The sequence below is a fragment of the Symphalangus syndactylus genome, chromosome 19 (genome assembly GCF_028878055.3).
Source record: "Symphalangus syndactylus isolate Jambi chromosome 19, NHGRI_mSymSyn1-v2.1_pri, whole genome shotgun sequence".
Classification (NCBI taxonomy): domain Eukaryota; kingdom Metazoa; phylum Chordata; class Mammalia; order Primates; family Hylobatidae; genus Symphalangus; species Symphalangus syndactylus.
This window is the reverse complement of record NC_072434.2, coordinates 73,100,252-73,120,087: the sequence shown is the minus strand read 5'-3', so window position 1 is coordinate 73,120,087 and position 19,836 is coordinate 73,100,252. Positions and strand designations below refer to the sequence as shown.

Below are 19,836 nucleotides of genomic sequence, written 5' to 3'. Positions count from 1 at the left end.
GCCACAGACGCCAGCCGAGACCTCGGCTCCAGAACGCATGGGCTGCTTTCTCCGGGGGAAGGACATTCCTTGGCCAGCCACCAGGACAACCGTCCCTGTGCACCCGGATTCCCAATGCCCCCCACTTCGTGTCAACTCCAGTCCCGAGGACACGCCAGAGCCCCAGGCCTCCGGCCGCGCCCGGTGCCAGGGCTCCCGCCAAACGGGCGGGCGCACTCTGCAAATCTCGGGGCGCCCCCGCAAGGCAGCGAGAGCACGGGGAGCTGCCAAGAAAGGAAGGAGCCTACGAAACCCACCTGCAAAGCAAGCAGTTCATCCAGGAAGCAGCCCGTCTCAGCGCTCCGTTGGTCCTCTCGCATGGACCTCCTGGCCCCCATGTTCTGGCGCAGCCCAAGCCCCCTCCACCCTCTCCCGGCCTGCTCAAAAGGGCGCCGCCTACTACGGGAGCCCGGCGCCTCCCCTCTAAGGCTCTATCGCGCTCTCTCGCTCTCTAGCTCCCTCCGCCTCTATCTTCTAGGTTTCCCCCTGGACCTCGCGCTACTTCTGTCGTCTTCCCTCGGCCTCTCTGTCTCTCGCTCTTTCTCCGTCCCTCTCTCTCAGCCTCTCCGTCTGTCTCTTACCGCCTCCCCTGAGGGCGGCAAGCCACCCAGGCGCCGAGGCAAGAGATCGACGACACGAACTGTTCCAGGGTAATAACATACAAAACAAGAAGAGTTATACCAGATACAGATCTCCGATACGAGGAGATGTGAATAGCAGTCATCATTAGTTTGTAGCAATTACTCTTTATTCCAATATTCTAATAATCCTCGCTGTATACTCATAACCTAGGAAAAACCAGGCCATGCAGAGTTAGGAGCTGAGAGGGCACAGTGAGGCGTGACCAGAAGACAAGTGTGAGAGCCTTCTGTGATGCCCAGACAGGGCCACCAGAAGGGCTCCTTGCTCTAGCGGTGACGCCGGCGTCTGGGAAGACGCCCGTTGCCAGGCGGACCGTGGTCTACCGGTAGCGAAAAGTGTCAAGGAACAACACGCGCTGCTTAGCAGACCGGGAAAGGGAGTCTCCTTTCCCCCGGGGGAGTATAGAGAAGACTCTGCCCCTCCACCTCTGCTGCAGGGCCTGACAGCAGTCACTTATCCAGATGCGTAACCGTCTCCCGGTGATGTTCTGCTTCAGTGGTCACGCTCCTAGTCCGCCTTCACGTTCCGTCCTCTACACCTGGCTCTGCCTTCTACGTAGCAGTAGAGACTTAGTGAAATTACTAAAAGTCTGTAATATGCATAAATCATGGCGTAAGCTGTCTTTCTCTTTGTCTCCTCTCTCTCTCTCTCTGCCTCAGTTCCCCGGCAGGGAAGGGCCCCCCCGTCCAGTGGACACGTGACCCACGTGATCTTACCTATCATTGGAGATGACTCACACTCTTTACCCCGCTCCTTTTCTTTGGATCCAATAAATAACAGCGCAGCCAGACATTCGGGGACACTACCGGTCTCCGCGCATTGGTAGTGGTGGAACCCCGGGGCCAGCTGTCTTTTCTTTGATCTCTTTGTCTTGTGTCTTTATTTCTACAACCTCTGGTCTCCACACACGGGGAGAGACCCTGTGGGGCTGGACCCTACACTCCCCCTCCACTGTCTTTCTCGATGGCTGTCTCTCTCATGCCCTCGGTTTCTATCTCTCCATCCATCTCGTCCATGCTCTCCTTCAAGCCGTGTGTGTGTGTGTGTGTGTGTGTGTGTGTGTGTGTGTGCGTGTGTGCGGGCGTGTGTGGGTGTCTCTGTGTCTTTGTGTGTGTGTCTGTGCCTGTGTCTCTGTGTGTGTGTGTGTGTGTGTGTGTGCGTGTGTGTGTGTGTGTGCCGGTGCGCGAGCCCGCGTGCGAGGGCCCCCGTGTGTGTCTGTGTGTGGGCGAGTGGATTTGAGCCTGGTGGTGGTGGGGTGTGTCTGGGTTTCTCTCAGCCCCTCTCACCCAGGATCAGGCCGCCGCCTCTAGTGCCAGCCCGGGGCAAAGCAGGGCAACCCACCGACCCGCTACGCCCCACGCCCTCTTGTCCACCGGCCGGGTCTTGGTCGGGACAAGCGAGCGCGGTCGGGGCGTTGTGAGAGAAAGGCCCCGCGCGGCTGGGCCGGCTGTTCGACCTTGGCCAGCCCTGACGGCTCTGGGTGGGTGGGGCAAGAGGGGACCTCGCAGGAGCCCCTGAGCGGCGAGGGATCCAAAACGCTACCTCCGCGGCAGGGCGGAGGACCGGAGCGTGTCGCAGGATCGTGGGCCCTGGGCCCTGACGCCTCGGAGCACTCCCTGTTCGGAGCGGGCCCGATGTGGTGGAAGCGCGGGAGCCTGGGGTAGGCCGCGAGCGAGCGGCCCTCGGGTTCCGCGATCCTAGCCCCGCGGCCCCGGGCTGGCGGTGACGGCTGGCATCCGGCGGGCGTGGCTGGGCCGGGCTCTTGGGGCAGCCGGGCGCCTCTCTCGGCGTCTACGGCCATACCACCCTGAACGCGCCCGATCTCGTCTGATCTCGGAAGCTAAGCAGGGTCGGGCCTGGTTAGTACTTGGATGGGAGACCGCCTGGGAATACCGGGTGCTGTAGGCCTTTTCCTTGGCTTTTTGCTTTTTCTTTCCTTTTCTTCCAGACGGGGAGTCTCGCTCTGTCGCCCAGGCTGGAGTGCAGTGGCGCCATCTCGGCTCGCTGCAAGCTCCGCCTCCCGGGTTCACGCCATTCTCCTGCCTCAGCCTCCCGAGTAGCTGGGACTGCAGGCGCCCGCCACCACGCCCGGCTCATTTTTGGTAGTTTCCGTAGAGACGGGGTTTCACCCCGTTAGCCGGGATGGTCTCCATCTCCTGACCTCGTGATCCACCCGCCTCGGCCTCCCAGAGTGCTGGGAATACTGGCGGGAGCCACCGTGCCCGCCCGGCCTGCTGTAGGCTTGTTTGGCTTCCCCGTGGCCTCCCTTCCCATTACAGTCGCCATGCTTCCCAACCTCCCCTGACTCTGCTCAACCTTCATCGCCCTCCTACACCCCCGCCGCCGCCGGGGACCTCCCGCAGGGGGTCCGCCCCTACTGCACGCCGGGCAGCAGCATCCCACCGCTTGCGCCTCGCCGCCGCCCCGCCAGGAGCCCGGCTCCAGCCTGGGAGGGCAGGGGGCCGGACCCCAAAGGCGCAGACGCGGGTTCCCTGCCCTTCGCGGTGCCTTCCCGCTCCCGGAACGCCCAGGCGATTCGATTCACTCATCGAGCGCCAGCGCCGTCGTCGCAACCTTCCGAACCGGGGGAAGGGGCGGCCAGGGGCAGCGGGTGCCACAGACGCCAGCCGAGACCTCGGCTCCAGAACGCATGGGCTGCTTTCTCCGGGGGAAGGACATTCCTTGGCCAGCCACCAGGACAACCGTCCCTGTGCACCCGGATTCCCAATGCCCCCCACTTCGTGTCAACTCCAGTCCCGAGGACACGCCAGAGCCCCAGGCCTCCGGCCGCGCCCGGTGCCAGGGCTCCCGCCAAACGGGCGGGCGCACTCTGCAAATCTCGGGGCGCCCCCGCAAGGCAGCGAGAGCACGGGGAGGTGCCAAGAAAGGAAGGAGCCTACGAAACCCACCTGCAAAGCAAGCAGTTCATCCAGGAAGCAGCCCGTCTCAGCGCTCCGTTGGTCCTCTCGCATGGACCTCCTGGCCCCCATGTTCTGGCGCAGCCCAAGCCCCCTCCACCCTCTCCCGGCCTGCTCAAAAGGGCGCCGCCTACTACGGGAGCCCGGCGCCTCCCCTCTAAGGCTCTATCGCGCTCTCTCGCTCTCTAGCTCCCTCCGCCTCTATCTTCTAGGTTTCCCCCTGGACCTCGCGCTACTTCTGTCGTCTTCCCTCGGCCTCTCTGTCTCTCGCTCTTTCTCCGTCCCTCTCTCTCAGCCTCTCCGTCTGTCTCTTACCGCCTCCCCTGAGGGCGGCAAGCCACCCAGGCGCCGAGGCAAGAGATCGACGACACGAACTGTTCCAGGGTAATAACATACAAAACAAGAAGAGTTATACCAGATACAGATCTCCGATACGAGGAGATGTGAATAGCAGTCATCATTAGTTTGTAGCAATTACTCTTTATTCCAATATTCTAATAATCCTCGCTGTATACTCATAACCTAGGAAAAACCAGGCCATGCAGAGTTAGGAGCTGAGAGGGCACAGTGAGGCGTGACCAGAAGACAAGTGTGAGAGCCTTCTGTGATGCCCAGACAGGGCCACCAGAAGGGCTCCTTGCTCTAGCGGTGACGCCGGCGTCTGGGAAGACGCCCGTTGCCAGGCGGACCGTGGTCTACCGGTAGCGAAAAGTGTCAAGGAACAACACGCGCTGCTTAGCAGACCGGGAAAGGGAGTCTCCTTTCCCCCGGGGGAGTATAGAGAAGACTCTGCCCCTCCACCTCTGCTGCAGGGCCTGACAGCAGTCACTTATCCAGATGCGTAACCGTCTCCCGGTGATGTTCTGCTTCAGTGGTCACGCTCCTAGTCCGCCTTCACGTTCCGTCCTCTACACCTGGCTCTGCCTTCTACGTAGCAGTAGAGACTTAGTGAAATTACTAAAAGTCTGTAATATGCATAAATCATGGCGTAAGCTGTCTTTCTCTTTGTCTCCTCTCTCTCTCTCTCTGCCTCAGTTCCCCGGCAGGGAAGGGCCCCCCCGTCCAGTGGACACGTGACCCACGTGATCTTACCTATCATTGGAGATGACTCACACTCTTTACCCCGCTCCTTTTCTTTGGATCCAATAAATAACAGCGCAGCCAGACATTCGGGGACACTACCGGTCTCCGCGCATTGGTAGTGGTGGAACCCCGGGGCCAGCTGTCTTTTCTTTGATCTCTTTGTCTTGTGTCTTTATTTCTACAACCTCTGGTCTCCACACACGGGGAGAGACCCTGTGGGGCTGGACCCTACACTCCCCCTCCACTGTCTTTCTCGATGGCTGTCTCTCTCATGCCCTCGGTTTCTATCTCTCCATCCATCTCGTCCATGCTCTCCTTCAAGCCGTGTGTGTGTGTGTGTGTGTGTGTGTGTGTGTGTGTGCGTGTGTGCGGGCGTGTGTGGGTGTCTCTGTGTCTTTGTGTGTGTGTCTGTGCCTGTGTCTCTGTGTGTGTGTGTGTGTGTGTGTGTGCGTGTGTGTGTGTGTGTGTGCCGGTGCGCGAGCCCGCGTGCGAGGGCCCCCGTGTGTGTCTGTGTGTGGGCGAGTGGATTTGAGCCTGGTGGTGGTGGGGTGTGTCTGGGTTTCTCTCAGCCCCTCTCACCCAGGATCAGGCCGCCGCCTCTAGTGCCAGCCCGGGGCAAAGCAGGGCAACCCACCGACCCGCTACGCCCCACGCCCTCTTGTCCACCGGCCGGGTCTTGGTCGGGACAAGCGAGCGCGGTCGGGGCGTTGTGAGAGAAAGGCCCCGCGCGGCTGGGCCGGCTGTTCGACCTTGGCCAGCCCTGACGGCTCTGGGTGGGTGGGGCAAGAGGGGACCTCGCAGGAGCCCCTGAGCGGCGAGGGATCCAAAACGCTACCTCCGCGGCAGGGCGGAGGACCGGAGCGTGTCGCAGGATCGTGGGCCCTGGGCCCTGACGCCTCGGAGCACTCCCTGTTCGGAGCGGGCCCGATGTGGTGGAAGCGCGGGAGCCTGGGGTAGGCCGCGAGCGAGCGGCCCTCGGGTTCCGCGATCCTAGCCCCGCGGCCCCGGGCTGGCGGTGACGGCTGGCATCCGGCGGGCGTGGCTGGGCCGGGCTCTTGGGGCAGCCGGGCGCCTCTCTCGGCGTCTACGGCCATACCACCCTGAACGCGCCCGATCTCGTCTGCTCTCGGAAGCTAAGCAGGGTCGGGCCTGGTTAGTACTTGGATGGGAGACCGCCTGGGAATACCGGGTGCTGTAGGCCTTTTCCTTGGCTTTTTGCTTTTTCTTTCCTTTTCTTCCAGACGGGGAGTCTCGCTCTGTCGCCCAGGCTGGAGTGCAGTGGCGCCATCTCGGCTCGCTGCAAGCTCCGCCTCCCGGGTTCACGCCATTCTCCTGCCTCAGCCTCCCGAGTAGCTGGGACTGCAGGCGCCCGCCACCACGCCCGGCTCATTTTTGGTAGTTTCCGTAGAGACGGGGTTTCACCCCGTTAGCCGGGATGGTCTCCATCTCCTGACCTCGTGATCCACCCGCCTCGGCCTCCCAGAGTGCTGGGAATACTGGCGGGAGCCACCGTGCCCGCCCGGCCTGCTGTAGGCTTGTTTGGCTTCCCCGTGGCCTCCCTTCCCATTACAGTCGCCATGCTTCCCAACCTCCCCTGACTCTGCTCAACCTTCATCGCCCTCCTACACCCCCGCCGCCGCCGGGGACCTCCCGCAGGGGGTCCGCCCCTACTGCACGCCGGGCAGCAGCATCCCACCGCTTGCGCCTCGCCGCCGCCCCGCCAGGAGCCCGGCTCCAGCCTGGGAGGGCAGGGGGCCGGACCCCAAAGGCGCAGACGCGGGTTCCCTGCCCTTCGCGGTGCCTTCCCGCTCCCGGAACGCCCAGGCGATTCGATTCACTCATCGAGCGCCAGCGCCGTCGTCGCAACCTTCCGAACCGGGGGAAGGGGCGGCCAGGGGCAGCGGGTGCCACAGACGCCAGCCGAGACCTCGGCTCCAGAACGCATGGGCTGCTTTCTCCGGGGGAAGGACATTCCTTGGCCAGCCACCAGGACAACCGTCCCTGTGCACCCGGATTCCCAATGCCCCCCACTTCGTGTCAACTCCAGTCCCGAGGACACGCCAGAGCCCCAGGCCTCCGGCCGCGCCCGGTGCCAGGGCTCCCGCCAAACGGGCGGGCGCACTCTGCAAATCTCGGGGCGCCCCCGCAAGGCAGCGAGAGCACGGGGAGCTGCCAAGAAAGGAAGGAGCCTACGAAACCCACCTGCAAAGCAAGCAGTTCATCCAGGAAGCAGCCCGTCTCAGCGCTCCGTTGGTCCTCTCGCATGGACCTCCTGGCCCCCATGTTCTGGCGCAGCCCAAGCCCCCTCCACCCTCTCCCGGCCTGCTCAAAAGGGCGTCGCCTACTACGGGAGCCCGGCGCCTCCCCTCTAAGGCTCTATCGCGCTCTCTCGCTCTCTAGCTCCCTCCGCCTCTATCTTCTAGGTTTCCCCCTGGACCTCGCGCTACTTCTGTCGTCTTCCCTCGGCCTCTCTGTCTCTCGCTCTTTCTCCGTCCCTCTCTCTCAGCCTCTCCGTCTGTCTCTTACCGCCTCCCCTGAGGGCGGCAAGCCACCCAGGCGCCGAGGCAAGAGATCGACGACACGAACTGTTCCAGGGTAATAACATACAAAACAAGAAGAGTTATACCAGATACAGATCTCCGATACGAGGAGATGTGAATAGCAGTCATCATTAGTTTGTAGCAATTACTCTTTATTCCAATATTCTAATAATCCTCGCTGTATACTCATAACCTAGGAAAAACCAGGCCATGCAGAGTTAGGAGCTGAGAGGGCACAGTGAGGCGTGACCAGAAGACAAGTGTGAGAGCCTTCTGTGATGCCCAGACAGGGCCACCAGAAGGGCTCCTTGCTCTAGCGGTGACGCCGGCGTCTGGGAAGACGCCCGTTGCCAGGCGGACCGTGGTCTACCGGTAGCGAAAAGTGTCAAGGAACAACACGCGCTGCTTAGCAGACCGGGAAAGGGAGTCTCCTTTCCCCCGGGGGAGTATAGAGAAGACTCTGCCCCTCCACCTCTGCTGCAGGGCCTGACAGCAGTCACTTATCCAGATGCGTAACCGTCTCCCGGTGATGTTCTGCTTCAGTGGTCACGCTCCTAGTCCGCCTTCACGTTCCGTCCTCTACACCTGGCTCTGCCTTCTACGTAGCAGTAGAGACTTAGTGAAATTACTAAAAGTCTGTAATATGCATAAATCATGGCGTAAGCTGTCTTTCTCTTTGTCTCCTCTCTCTCTCTCTCTGCCTCAGTTCCCCGGCAGGGAAGGGCCCCCCCGTCCAGTGGACACGTGACCCACGTGATCTTACCTATCATTGGAGATGACTCACACTCTTTACCCCGCTCCTTTTCTTTGGATCCAATAAATAACAGCGCAGCCAGACATTCGGGGACACTACCGGTCTCCGCGCATTGGTAGTGGTGGAACCCCGGGGCCAGCTGTCTTTTCTTTGATCTCTTTGTCTTGTGTCTTTATTTCTACAACCTCTGGTCTCCACACACGGGGAGAGACCCTGTGGGGCTGGACCCTACACTCCCCCTCCACTGTCTTTCTCGATGGCTGTCTCTCTCATGCCCTCGGTTTCTATCTCTCCATCCATCTCGTCCATGCTCTCCTTCAAGCCGTGTGTGTGTGTGTGTGTGTGTGTGTGTGTGTGTGTGTGTGCGTGTGTGCGGGCGTGTGTGGGTGTCTCTGTGTCTTTGTGTGTGTGTCTGTGCCTGTGTCTCTGTGTGTGTGTGTGTGTGTGTGTGTGCGTGTGTGTGTGTGTGTGCCGGTGCGCGAGCCCGCGTGCGAGGGCCCCCGTGTGTGTCTGTGTGTGGGCGAGTGGATTTGAGCCTGGTGGTGGTGGGGTGTGTCTGGGTTTCTCTCAGCCCCTCTCACCCAGGATCAGGCCGCCGCCTCTAGTGCCAGCCCGGGGCAAAGCAGGGCAACCCACCGACCCGCTACGCCCCACGCCCTCTTGTCCACCGGCCGGGTCTTGGTCGGGACAAGCGAGCGCGGTCGGGGCGTTGTGAGAGAAAGGCCCCGCGCGGCTGGGCCGGCTGTTCGACCTTGGCCAGCCCTGACGGCTCTGGGTGGGTGGGGCAAGAGGGGACCTCGCAGGAGCCCCTGAGCGGCGAGGGATCCAAAACGCTACCTCCGCGGCAGGGCGGAGGACCGGAGCGTGTCGCAGGATCGTGGGCCCTGGGCCCTGACGCCTCGGAGCACTCCCTGTTCGGAGCGGGCCCGATGTGGTGGAAGCGCGGGAGCCTGGGGTAGGCCGCGAGCGAGCGGCCCTCGGGTTCCGCGATCCTAGCCCCGCGGCCCCGGGCTGGCGGTGACGGCTGGCATCCGGCGGGCGTGGCTGGGCCGGGCTCTTGGGGCAGCCGGGCGCCTCTCTCGGCGTCTACGGCCATACCACCCTGAACGCGCCCGATCTCGTCTGCTCTCGGAAGCTAAGCAGGGTCGGGCCTGGTTAGTACTTGGATGGGAGACCGCCTGGGAATACCGGGTGCTGTAGGCCTTTTCCTTGGCTTTTTGCTTTTTCTTTCCTTTTCTTCCAGACGGGGAGTCTCGCTCTGTCGCCCAGGCTGGAGTGCAGTGGCGCCATCTCGGCTCGCTGCAAGCTCCGCCTCCCGGGTTCACGCCATTCTCCTGCCTCAGCCTCCCGAGTAGCTGGGACTGCAGGCGCCCGCCACCACGCCCGGCTCATTTTTGGTAGTTTCCGTAGAGACGGGGTTTCACCCCGTTAGCCGGGATGGTCTCCATCTCCTGACCTCGTGATCCACCCGCCTCGGCCTCCCAGAGTGCTGGGAATACTGGCGGGAGCCACCGTGCCCGCCCGGCCTGCTGTAGGCTTGTTTGGCTTCCCCGTGGCCTCCCTTCCCATTACAGTCGCCATGCTTCCCAACCTCCCCTGACTCTGCTCAACCTTCATCGCCCTCCTACACCCCCGCCGCCGCCGGGGACCTCCCGCAGGGGGTCCGCCCCTACTGCACGCCGGGCAGCAGCATCCCACCGCTTGCGCCTCGCCGCCGCCCCGCCAGGAGCCCGGCTCCAGCCTGGGAGGGCAGGGGGCCGGACCCCAAAGGCGCAGACGCGGGTTCCCTGCCCTTCGCGGTGCCTTCCCGCTCCCGGAACGCCCAGGCGATTCGATTCACTCATCGAGCGCCAGCGCCGTCGTCGCAACCTTCCGAACCGGGGGAAGGGGCGGCCAGGGGCAGCGGGTGCCACAGACGCCAGCCGAGACCTCGGCTCCAGAACGCATGGGCTGCTTTCTCCGGGGGAAGGACATTCCTTGGCCAGCCACCAGGACAACCGTCCCTGTGCACCCGGATTCCCAATGCCCCCCACTTCGTGTCAACTCCAGTCCCGAGGACACGCCAGAGCCCCAGGCCTCCGGCCGCGCCCGGTGCCAGGGCTCCCGCCAAACGGGCGGGCGCACTCTGCAAATCTCGGGGCGCCCCCGCAAGGCAGCGAGAGCACGGGGAGGTGCCAAGAAAGGAAGGAGCCTACGAAACCCACCTGCAAAGCAAGCAGTTCATCCAGGAAGCAGCCCGTCTCAGCGCTCCGTTGGTCCTCTCGCATGGACCTCCTGGCCCCCATGTTCTGGCGCAGCCCAAGCCCCCTCCACCCTCTCCCGGCCTGCTCAAAAGGGCGCCGCCTACTACGGGAGCCCGGCGCCTCCCCTCTAAGGCTCTATCGCGCTCTCTCGCTCTCTAGCTCCCTCCGCCTCTATCTTCTAGGTTTCCCCCTGGACCTCGCGCTACTTCTGTCGTCTTCCCTCGGCCTCTCTGTCTCTCGCTCTTTCTCCGTCCCTCTCTCTCAGCCTCTCCGTCTGTCTCTTACCGCCTCCCCTGAGGGCGGCAAGCCACCCAGGCGCCGAGGCAAGAGATCGACGACACGAACTGTTCCAGGGTAATAACATACAAAACAAGAAGAGTTATACCAGATACAGATCTCCGATACGAGGAGATGTGAATAGCAGTCATCATTAGTTTGTAGCAATTACTCTTTATTCCAATATTCTAATAATCCTCGCTGTATACTCATAACCTAGGAAAAACCAGGCCATGCAGAGTTAGGAGCTGAGAGGGCACAGTGAGGCGTGACCAGAAGACAAGTGTGAGAGCCTTCTGTGATGCCCAGACAGGGCCACCAGAAGGGCTCCTTGCTCTAGCGGTGACGCCGGCGTCTGGGAAGACGCCCGTTGCCAGGCGGACCGTGGTCTACCGGTAGCGAAAAGTGTCAAGGAACAACACGCGCTGCTTAGCAGACCGGGAAAGGGAGTCTCCTTTCCCCCGGGGGAGTATAGAGAAGACTCTGCCCCTCCACCTCTGCTGCAGGGCCTGACAGCAGTCACTTATCCAGATGCGTAACCGTCTCCCGGTGATGTTCTGCTTCAGTGGTCACGCTCCTAGTCCGCCTTCACGTTCCGTCCTCTACACCTGGCTCTGCCTTCTACGTAGCAGTAGAGACTTAGTGAAATTACTAAAAGTCTGTAATATGCATAAATCATGGCGTAAGCTGTCTTTCTCTTTGTCTCCTCTCTCTCTCTCTCTGCCTCAGTTCCCCGGCAGGGAAGGGCCCCCCCGTCCAGTGGACACGTGACCCACGTGATCTTACCTATCATTGGAGATGACTCACACTCTTTACCCCGCTCCTTTTCTTTGGATCCAATAAATAACAGCGCAGCCAGACATTCGGGGACACTACCGGTCTCCGCGCATTGGTAGTGGTGGAACCCCGGGGCCAGCTGTCTTTTCTTTGATCTCTTTGTCTTGTGTCTTTATTTCTACAACCTCTGGTCTCCACACACGGGGAGAGACCCTGTGGGGCTGGACCCTACACTCCCCCTCCACTGTCTTTCTCGATGGCTGTCTCTCTCATGCCCTCGGTTTCTATCTCTCCATCCATCTCGTCCATGCTCTCCTTCAAGCCGTGTGTGTGTGTGTGTGTGTGTGTGTGTGTGCGTGTGTGCGGGCGTGTGTGGGTGTCTCTGTGTCTTTGTGTGTGTGTCTGTGCCTGTGTCTCTGTGTGTGTGTGTGTGTGTGTGTGTGCGTGTGTGTGTGTGTGTGCCGGTGCGCGAGCCCGCGTGCGAGGGCCCCCGTGTGTGTCTGTGTGTGGGCGAGTGGATTTGAGCCTGGTGGTGGTGGGGTGTGTCTGGGTTTCTCTCAGCCCCTCTCACCCAGGATCAGGCCGCCGCCTCTAGTGCCAGCCCGGGGCAAAGCAGGGCAACCCACCGACCCGCTACGCCCCACGCCCTCTTGTCCACCGGCCGGGTCTTGGTCGGGACAAGCGAGCGCGGTCGGGGCGTTGTGAGAGAAAGGCCCCGCGCGGCTGGGCCGGCTGTTCGACCTTGGCCAGCCCTGACGGCTCTGGGTGGGTGGGGCAAGAGGGGACCTCGCAGGAGCCCCTGAGCGGCGAGGGATCCAAAACGCTACCTCCGCGGCAGGGCGGAGGACCGGAGCGTGTCGCAGGATCGTGGGCCCTGGGCCCTGACGCCTCGGAGCACTCCCTGTTCGGAGCGGGCCCGATGTGGTGGAAGCGCGGGAGCCTGGGGTAGGCCGCGAGCGAGCGGCCCTCGGGTTCCGCGATCCTAGCCCCGCGGCCCCGGGCTGGCGGTGACGGCTGGCATCCGGCGGGCGTGGCTGGGCCGGGCTCTTGGGGCAGCCGGGCGCCTCTCTCGGCGTCTACGGCCATACCACCCTGAACGCGCCCGATCTCGTCTGATCTCGGAAGCTAAGCAGGGTCGGGCCTGGTTAGTACTTGGATGGGAGACCGCCTGGGAATACCGGGTGCTGTAGGCCTTTTCCTTGGCTTTTTGCTTTTTCTTTCCTTTTCTTCCAGACGGGGAGTCTCGCTCTGTCGCCCAGGCTGGAGTGCAGTGGCGCCATCTCGGCTCGCTGCAAGCTCCGCCTCCCGGGTTCACGCCATTCTCCTGCCTCAGCCTCCCGAGTAGCTGGGACTGCAGGCGCCCGCCACCACGCCCGGCTCATTTTTGGTAGTTTCCGTAGAGACGGGGTTTCACCCCGTTAGCCGGGATGGTCTCCATCTCCTGACCTCGTGATCCACCCGCCTCGGCCTCCCAGAGTGCTGGGAATACTGGCGGGAGCCACCGTGCCCGCCCGGCCTGCTGTAGGCTTGTTTGGCTTCCCCGTGGCCTCCCTTCCCATTACAGTCGCCATGCTTCCCAACCTCCCCTGACTCTGCTCAACCTTCATCGCCCTCCTACACCCCCGCCGCCGCCGGGGACCTCCCGCAGGGGGTCCGCCCCTACTGCACGCCGGGCAGCAGCATCCCACCGCTTGCGCCTCGCCGCCGCCCCGCCAGGAGCCCGGCTCCAGCCTGGGAGGGCAGGGGGCCGGACCCCAAAGGCGCAGACGCGGGTTCCCTGCCCTTCGCGGTGCCTTCCCGCTCCCGGAACGCCCAGGCGATTCGATTCACTCATCGAGCGCCAGCGCCGTCGTCGCAACCTTCCGAACCGGGGGAAGGGGCGGCCAGGGGCAGCGGGTGCCACAGACGCCAGCCGAGACCTCGGCTCCAGAACGCATGGGCTGCTTTCTCCGGGGGAAGGACATTCCTTGGCCAGCCACCAGGACAACCGTCCCTGTGCACCCGGATTCCCAATGCCCCCCACTTCGTGTCAACTCCAGTCCCGAGGACACGCCAGAGCCCCAGGCCTCCGGCCGCGCCCGGTGCCAGGGCTCCCGCCAAACGGGCGGGCGCACTCTGCAAATCTCGGGGCGCCCCCGCAAGGCAGCGAGAGCACGGGGAGGTGCCAAGAAAGGAAGGAGCCTACGAAACCCACCTGCAAAGCAAGCAGTTCATCCAGGAAGCAGCCCGTCTCAGCGCTCCGTTGGTCCTCTCGCATGGACCTCCTGGCCCCCATGTTCTGGCGCAGCCCAAGCCCCCTCCACCCTCTCCCGGCCTGCTCAAAAGGGCGCCGCCTACTACGGGAGCCCGGCGCCTCCCCTCTAAGGCTCTATCGCGCTCTCTCGCTCTCTAGCTCCCTCCGCCTCTATCTTCTAGGTTTCCCCCTGGACCTCGCGCTACTTCTGTCGTCTTCCCTCGGCCTCTCTGTCTCTCGCTCTTTCTCCGTCCCTCTCTCTCAGCCTCTCCGTCTGTCTCTTACCGCCTCCCCTGAGGGCGGCAAGCCACCCAGGCGCCGAGGCAAGAGATCGACGACACGAACTGTTCCAGGGTAATAACATACAAAACAAGAAGAGTTATACCAGATACAGATCTCCGATACGAGGAGATGTGAATAGCAGTCATCATTAGTTTGTAGCAATTACTCTTTATTCCAATATTCTAATAATCCTCGCTGTATACTCATAACCTAGGAAAAACCAGGCCATGCAGAGTTAGGAGCTGAGAGGGCACAGTGAGGCGTGACCAGAAGACAAGTGTGAGAGCCTTCTGTGATGCCCAGACAGGGCCACCAGAAGGGCTCCTTGCTCTAGCGGTGACGCCGGCGTCTGGGAAGACGCCCGTTGCCAGGCGGACCGTGGTCTACCGGTAGCGAAAAGTGTCAAGGAACAACACGCGCTGCTTAGCAGACCGGGAAAGGGAGTCTCCTTTCCCCCGGGGGAGTATAGAGAAGACTCTGCCCCTCCACCTCTGCTGCAGGGCCTGACAGCAGTCACTTATCCAGATGCGTAACCGTCTCCCGGTGATGTTCTGCTTCAGTGGTCACGCTCCTAGTCCGCCTTCACGTTCCGTCCTCTACACCTGGCTCTGCCTTCTACGTAGCAGTAGAGACTTAGTGAAATTACTAAAAGTCTGTAATATGCATAAATCATGGCGTAAGCTGTCTTTCTCTTTGTCTCCTCTCTCTCTCTCTCTGCCTCAGTTCCCCGGCAGGGAAGGGCCCCCCCGTCCAGTGGACACGTGACCCACGTGATCTTACCTATCATTGGAGATGACTCACACTCTTTACCCCGCTCCTTTTCTTTGGATCCAATAAATAACAGCGCAGCCAGACATTCGGGGACACTACCGGTCTCCGCGCATTGGTAGTGGTGGAACCCCGGGGCCAGCTGTCTTTTCTTTGATCTCTTTGTCTTGTGTCTTTATTTCTACAACCTCTGGTCTCCACACACGGGGAGAGACCCTGTGGGGCTGGACCCTACACTCCCCCTCCACTGTCTTTCTCGCTGGCTGTCTCTCTCATGCCCTCGGTTTCTATCTCTCCATCCATCTCGTCCATGCTCTCCTTCAAGCCGTGTGTGTGTGTGTGTGTGTGTGTGTGTGTGCGTGTGTGCGGGCGTGTGTGGGTGTCTCTGTGTCTTTGTGTGTGTGTCTGTGCCTGTGTCTCTGTGTGTGTGTGTGTGTGTGTGTGTGCGTGTGTGTGTGTGTGTGCCGGTGCGCGAGCCCGCGTGCGAGGGCCCCCGTGTGTGTCTGTGTGTGGGCGAGTGGATTTGAGCCTGGTGGTGGTGGGGTGTGTCTGGGTTTCTCTCAGCCCCTCTCACCCAGGATCAGGCCGCCGCCTCTAGTGCCAGCCCGGGGCAAAGCAGGGCAACCCACCGACCCGCTACGCCCCACGCCCTCTTGTCCACCGGCCGGGTCTTGGTCGGGACAAGCGAGCGCGGTCGGGGCGTTGTGAGAGAAAGGCCCCGCGCGGCTGGGCCGGCTGTTCGACCTTGGCCAGCCCTGACGGCTCTGGGTGGGTGGGGCAAGAGGGGACCTCGCAGGAGCCCCTGAGCGGCGAGGGATCCAAAACGCTACCTCCGCGGCAGGGCGGAGGACCGGAGCGTGTCGCAGGATCGTGGGCCCTGGGCCCTGACGCCTCGGAGCACTCCCTGTTCGGAGCGGGCCCGATGTGGTGGAAGCGCGGGAGCCTGGGGTAGGCCGCGAGCGAGCGGCCCTCGGGTTCCGCGATCCTAGCCCCGCGGCCCCGGGCTGGCGGTGACGGCTGGCATCCGGCGGGCGTGGCTGGGCCGGGCTCTTGGGGCAGCCGGGCGCCTCTCTCGGCGTCTACGGCCATACCACCCTGAACGCGCCCGATCTCGTCTGATCTCGGAAGCTAAGCAGGGTCGGGCCTGGTTAGTACTTGGATGGGAGACCGCCTGGGAATACCGGGTGCTGTAGGCCTTTTCCTTGGCTTTTTGCTTTTTCTTTCCTTTTCTTCCAGACGGGGAGTCTCGCTCTGTCGCCCAGGCTGGAGTGCAGTGGCGCCATCTCGGCTCGCTGCAAGCTCCGCCTCCCGGGTTCACGCCATTCTCCTGCCTCAGCCTCCCGAGTAGCTGGGACTGCAGGCGCCCGCCACCACGCCCGGCTCATTTTTGGTAGTTTCCGTAGAGACGGGGTTTCACCCCGTTAGCCGGGATGGTCTCCATCTCCTGACCTCGTGATCCACCCGCCTCGGCCTCCCAGAGTGCTGGGAATACTGGCGGGAGCCACCGTGCCCGCCCGGCCTGCTGTAGGCTTGTTTGGCTTCCCCGTGGCCTCCCTTCCCATTACAGTCGCCATGCTTCCCAACCTCCCCTGACTCTGCTCAACCTTCATCGCCCTCCTACACCCCCGCCGCCGCCGGGGACCTCCCGCAGGGGGTCCGCCCCTACTGCACGCCGGGCAGCAGCATCCCACCGCTTGCGCCTCGCCGCCGCCCCGCCAGGAGCCCGGCTCCAGCCTGGGAGGGCAGGGGGCCGGACCCCAAAGGCGCAGACGCGGGTTCCCTGCCCTTCGCGGTGCCTTCCCGCTCCCGGAACGCCCAGGCGATTCGATTCACTCATCGAGCGCCAGCGCCGTCGTCGCAACCTTCCGAACCGGGGGAAGGGGCGGCCAGGGGCAGCGGGTGCCACAGACGCCAGCCGAGACCTCGGCTCCAGAACGCATGGGCTGCTTTCTCCGGGGGAAGGACATTCCTTGGCCAGCCACCAGGACAACCGTCCCTGTGCACCCGGATTCCCAATGCCCCCCACTTCGTGTCAACTCCAGTCCCGAGGACACGCCAGAGCCCCAGGCCTCCGGCCGCGCCCGGTGCCAGGGCTCCCGCCAAACGGGCGGGCGCACTCTGCAAATCTCGGGGCGCCCCCGCAAGGCAGCGAGAGCACGGGGAGGTGCCAAGAAAGGAAGGAGCCTACGAAACCCACCTGCAAAGCAAGCAGTTCATCCAGGAAGCAGCCCGTCTCAGCGCTCCGTTGGTCCTCTCGCATGGACCTCCTGGCCCCCATGTTCTGGCGCAGCCCAAGCCCCCTCCACCCTCTCCCGGCCTGCTCAAAAGGGCGCCGCCTACTACGGGAGCCCGGCGCCTCCCCTCTAAGGCTCTATCGCGCTCTCTCGCTCTCTAGCTCCCTCCGCCTCTATCTTCTAGGTTTCCCCCTGGACCTCGCGCTACTTCTGTCGTCTTCCCTCGGCCTCTCTGTCTCTCGCTCTTTCTCCGTCCCTCTCTCTCAGCCTCTCCGTCTGTCTCTTACCGCCTCCCCTGAGGGCGGCAAGCCACCCAGGCGCCGAGGCAAGAGATCGACGACACGAACTGTTCCAGGGTAATAACATACAAAACAAGAAGAGTTATACCAGATACAGATCTCCGATACGAGGAGATGTGAATAGCAGTCATCATTAGTTTGTAGCAATTACTCTTTATTCCAATATTCTAATAATCCTCGCTGTATACTCATAACCTAGGAAAAACCAGGCCATGCAGAGTTAGGAGCTGAGAGGGCACAGTGAGGCGTGACCAGAAGACAAGTGTGAGAGCCTTCTGTGATGCCCAGACAGGGCCACCAGAAGGGCTCCTTGCTCTAGCGGTGACGCCGGCGTCTGGGAAGACGCCCATTGCCAGGCGGACCGTGGTCTACCGGTAGCGAGAAGCGTCAAGGAACAACACGCGCTGCTTAGCAGACCGGGAAAGGGAGTCTCCTTTCCCCCGGGGGAGTATAGAGAAGACTCTGCCCCTCCACCTCTGCTGCAGGGCCTGACAGCAGTCACTTATCCAGATGCGTAACCGTCTCCCGGTGATGTTCTGCTTCAGTGGTCACGCTCCTAGTCCGCCTTCACGTTCCGTCCTCTACACCTGGCTCTGCCTTCTACGTAGCAGTAGAGACTTAGTGAAATTACTAAAAGTCTGTAATATGCATAAATCATGGCGTAAGCTGTCTTTCTCTTTGTCTCCTCTCTCTCTCTCTCTGCCTCAGTTCCCCGGCAGGGAAGGGCCCCCCCGTCCAGTGGACACGTGACCCACGTGATCTTACCTATCATTGGAGATGACTCACACTCTTTACCCCGCTCCTTTTCTTTGGATCCAATAAATAACAGCGCAGCCAGACATTCGGGGACACTACCGGTCTCCGCGCATTGGTAGTGGTGGAACCCCGGGGCCAGCTGTCTTTTCTTTGATCTCTTTGTCTTGTGTCTTTATTTCTACAACCTCTGGTCTCCACACACGGGGAGAGACCCTGTGGGGCTGGACCCTACACTCCCCCTCCACTGTCTTTCTCGCTGGCTGTCTCTCTCATGCCCTCGGTTTCTATCTCTCCATCCATCTCGTCCATGCTCTCCTTCAAGCCGTGTGTGTGTGTGTGTGTGTGTGTGTGTGTGTGTGTGTGCGTGTGTGCGGGCGTGTGTGGGTGTCTCTGTGTCTTTGTGTGTGTGTCTGTGCCTGTGTCTCTGTGTGTGTGTGTGTGTGTGTGTGTGCGTGTGTGTGTGTGTGTGCCGGTGCGCGAGCCCGCGTGCGAGGGCCCCCGTGTGTGTCTGTGTGTGGGCGAGTGGATTTGAGCCTGGTGGTGGTGGGGTGTGTCTGGGTTTCTCTCAGCCCCTCTCACCCAGGATCAGGCCGCCGCCTCTAGTGCCAGCCCGGGGCAAAGCAGGGCAACCCACCGACCCGCTACGCCCCACGCCCTCTTGTCCACCGGCCGGGTCTTGGTCGGGACAAGCGAGCGCGGTCGGGGCGTTGTGAGAGAAAGGCCCCGCGCGGCTGGGCCGGCTGTTCGACCTTGGCCAGCCCTGACGGCTCTGGGTGGGTGGGGCAAGAGGGGACCTCGCAGGAGCCCCTGAGCGGCGAGGGATCCAAAACGCTACCTCCGCGGCAGGGCGGAGGACCGGAGCGTGTCGCAGGATCGTGGGCCCTGGGCCCTGACGCCTCGGAGCACTCCCTGTTCGGAGCGGGCCCGATGTGGTGGAAGCGCGGGAGCCTGGGGTAGGCCGCGAGCGAGCGGCCCTCGGGTTCCGCGATCCTAGCCCCGCGGCCCCGGGCTGGCGGTGACGGCTGGCATCCGGCGGGCGTGGCTGGGCCGGGCTCTTGGGGCAGCCGGGCGCCTCTCTCGGCGTCTACGGCCATACCACCCTGAACGCGCCCGATCTCGTCTGATCTCGGAAGCTAAGCAGGGTCGGGCCTGGTTAGTACTTGGATGGGAGACCGCCTGGGAATACCGGGTGCTGTAGGCCTTTTCCTTGGCTTTTTGCTTTTTCTTTCCTTTTCTTCCAGACGGGGAGTCTCGCTCTGTCGCCCAGGCTGGAGTGCAGTGGCGCCATCTCGGCTCGCTGCAAGCTCCGCCTCCCGGGTTCACGCCATTCTCCTGCCTCAGCCTCCCGAGTAGCTGGGACTGCAGGCGCCCGCCACCACGCCCGGCTCATTTTTGGTAGTTTCCGTAGAGACGGGGTTTCACCCCGTTAGCCGGGATGGTCTCCATCTCCTGACCTCGTGATCCACCCGCCTCGGCCTCCCAGAGTGCTGGGAATACTGGCGGGAGCCACCGTGCCCGCCCGGCCTGCTGTAGGCTTGTTTGGCTTCCCCGTGGCCTCCCTTCCCATTACAGTCGCCATGCTTCCCAACCTCCCCTGACTCTGCTCAACCTTCATCGCCCTCCTACACCCCCGCCGCCGCCGGGGACCTCCCGCAGGGGGTCCGCCCCTACTGCACGCCGGGCAGCAGCATCCCACCGCTTGCGCCTCGCCGCCGCCCCGCCAGGAGCCCGGCTCCAGCCTGGGAGGGCAGGGGGCCGGACCCCAAAGGCGCAGACGCGGGTTCCCTGCCCTTCGCGGTGCCTTCCCGCTCCCGGAACGCCCAGGCGATTCGATTCACTCATCGAGCGCCAGCGCCGTCGTCGCAACCTTCCGAACCGGGGGAAGGGGCGGCCAGGGGCAGCGGGTGCCACAGACGCCAGCCGAGACCTCGGCTCCAGAACGCATGGGCTGCTTTCTCCGGGGGAAGGACATTCCTTGGCCAGCCACCAGGA

General features: G+C 62.6%; 6 non-coding genes across 6 annotated transcripts; all 6 read left to right on the top strand.

The window, feature by feature from the left end:
- Positions 1–2,470: 2,470 nt before the first annotated feature.
- Positions 2,471–2,589, top strand: LOC129458952 (5S ribosomal RNA). Its single transcript, XR_008649781.1, has one exon. It is a non-coding gene; the product is annotated as a 5S ribosomal RNA (ribosomal RNA).
- Positions 2,590–5,764: 3,175 nt separating this feature from the next.
- Positions 5,765–5,883, top strand: LOC129458966 (5S ribosomal RNA). The gene has a single exon (XR_008649795.1). It is a non-coding gene; the product is annotated as a 5S ribosomal RNA (ribosomal RNA).
- Positions 5,884–9,060: 3,177 nt separating this feature from the next.
- Positions 9,061–9,179, top strand: LOC129458965 (5S ribosomal RNA). The gene has a single exon (XR_008649794.1). It is a non-coding gene; the product is annotated as a 5S ribosomal RNA (ribosomal RNA).
- A 3,167-nt stretch (positions 9,180–12,346) lies between these two features.
- On the top strand, positions 12,347–12,465 carry LOC129458951 (5S ribosomal RNA). Its single transcript, XR_008649779.1, has one exon. It is a non-coding gene; the product is annotated as a 5S ribosomal RNA (ribosomal RNA).
- A 3,167-nt stretch (positions 12,466–15,632) lies between these two features.
- Positions 15,633–15,751, top strand: LOC129458950 (5S ribosomal RNA). Its single transcript, XR_008649778.1, has one exon. It is a non-coding gene; the product is annotated as a 5S ribosomal RNA (ribosomal RNA).
- A 3,175-nt stretch (positions 15,752–18,926) lies between these two features.
- On the top strand, positions 18,927–19,045 carry LOC129459137 (5S ribosomal RNA). The gene has a single exon (XR_008649940.1). It is a non-coding gene; the product is annotated as a 5S ribosomal RNA (ribosomal RNA).
- The last annotated feature ends 791 nt before the right edge of the window (positions 19,046–19,836 follow it).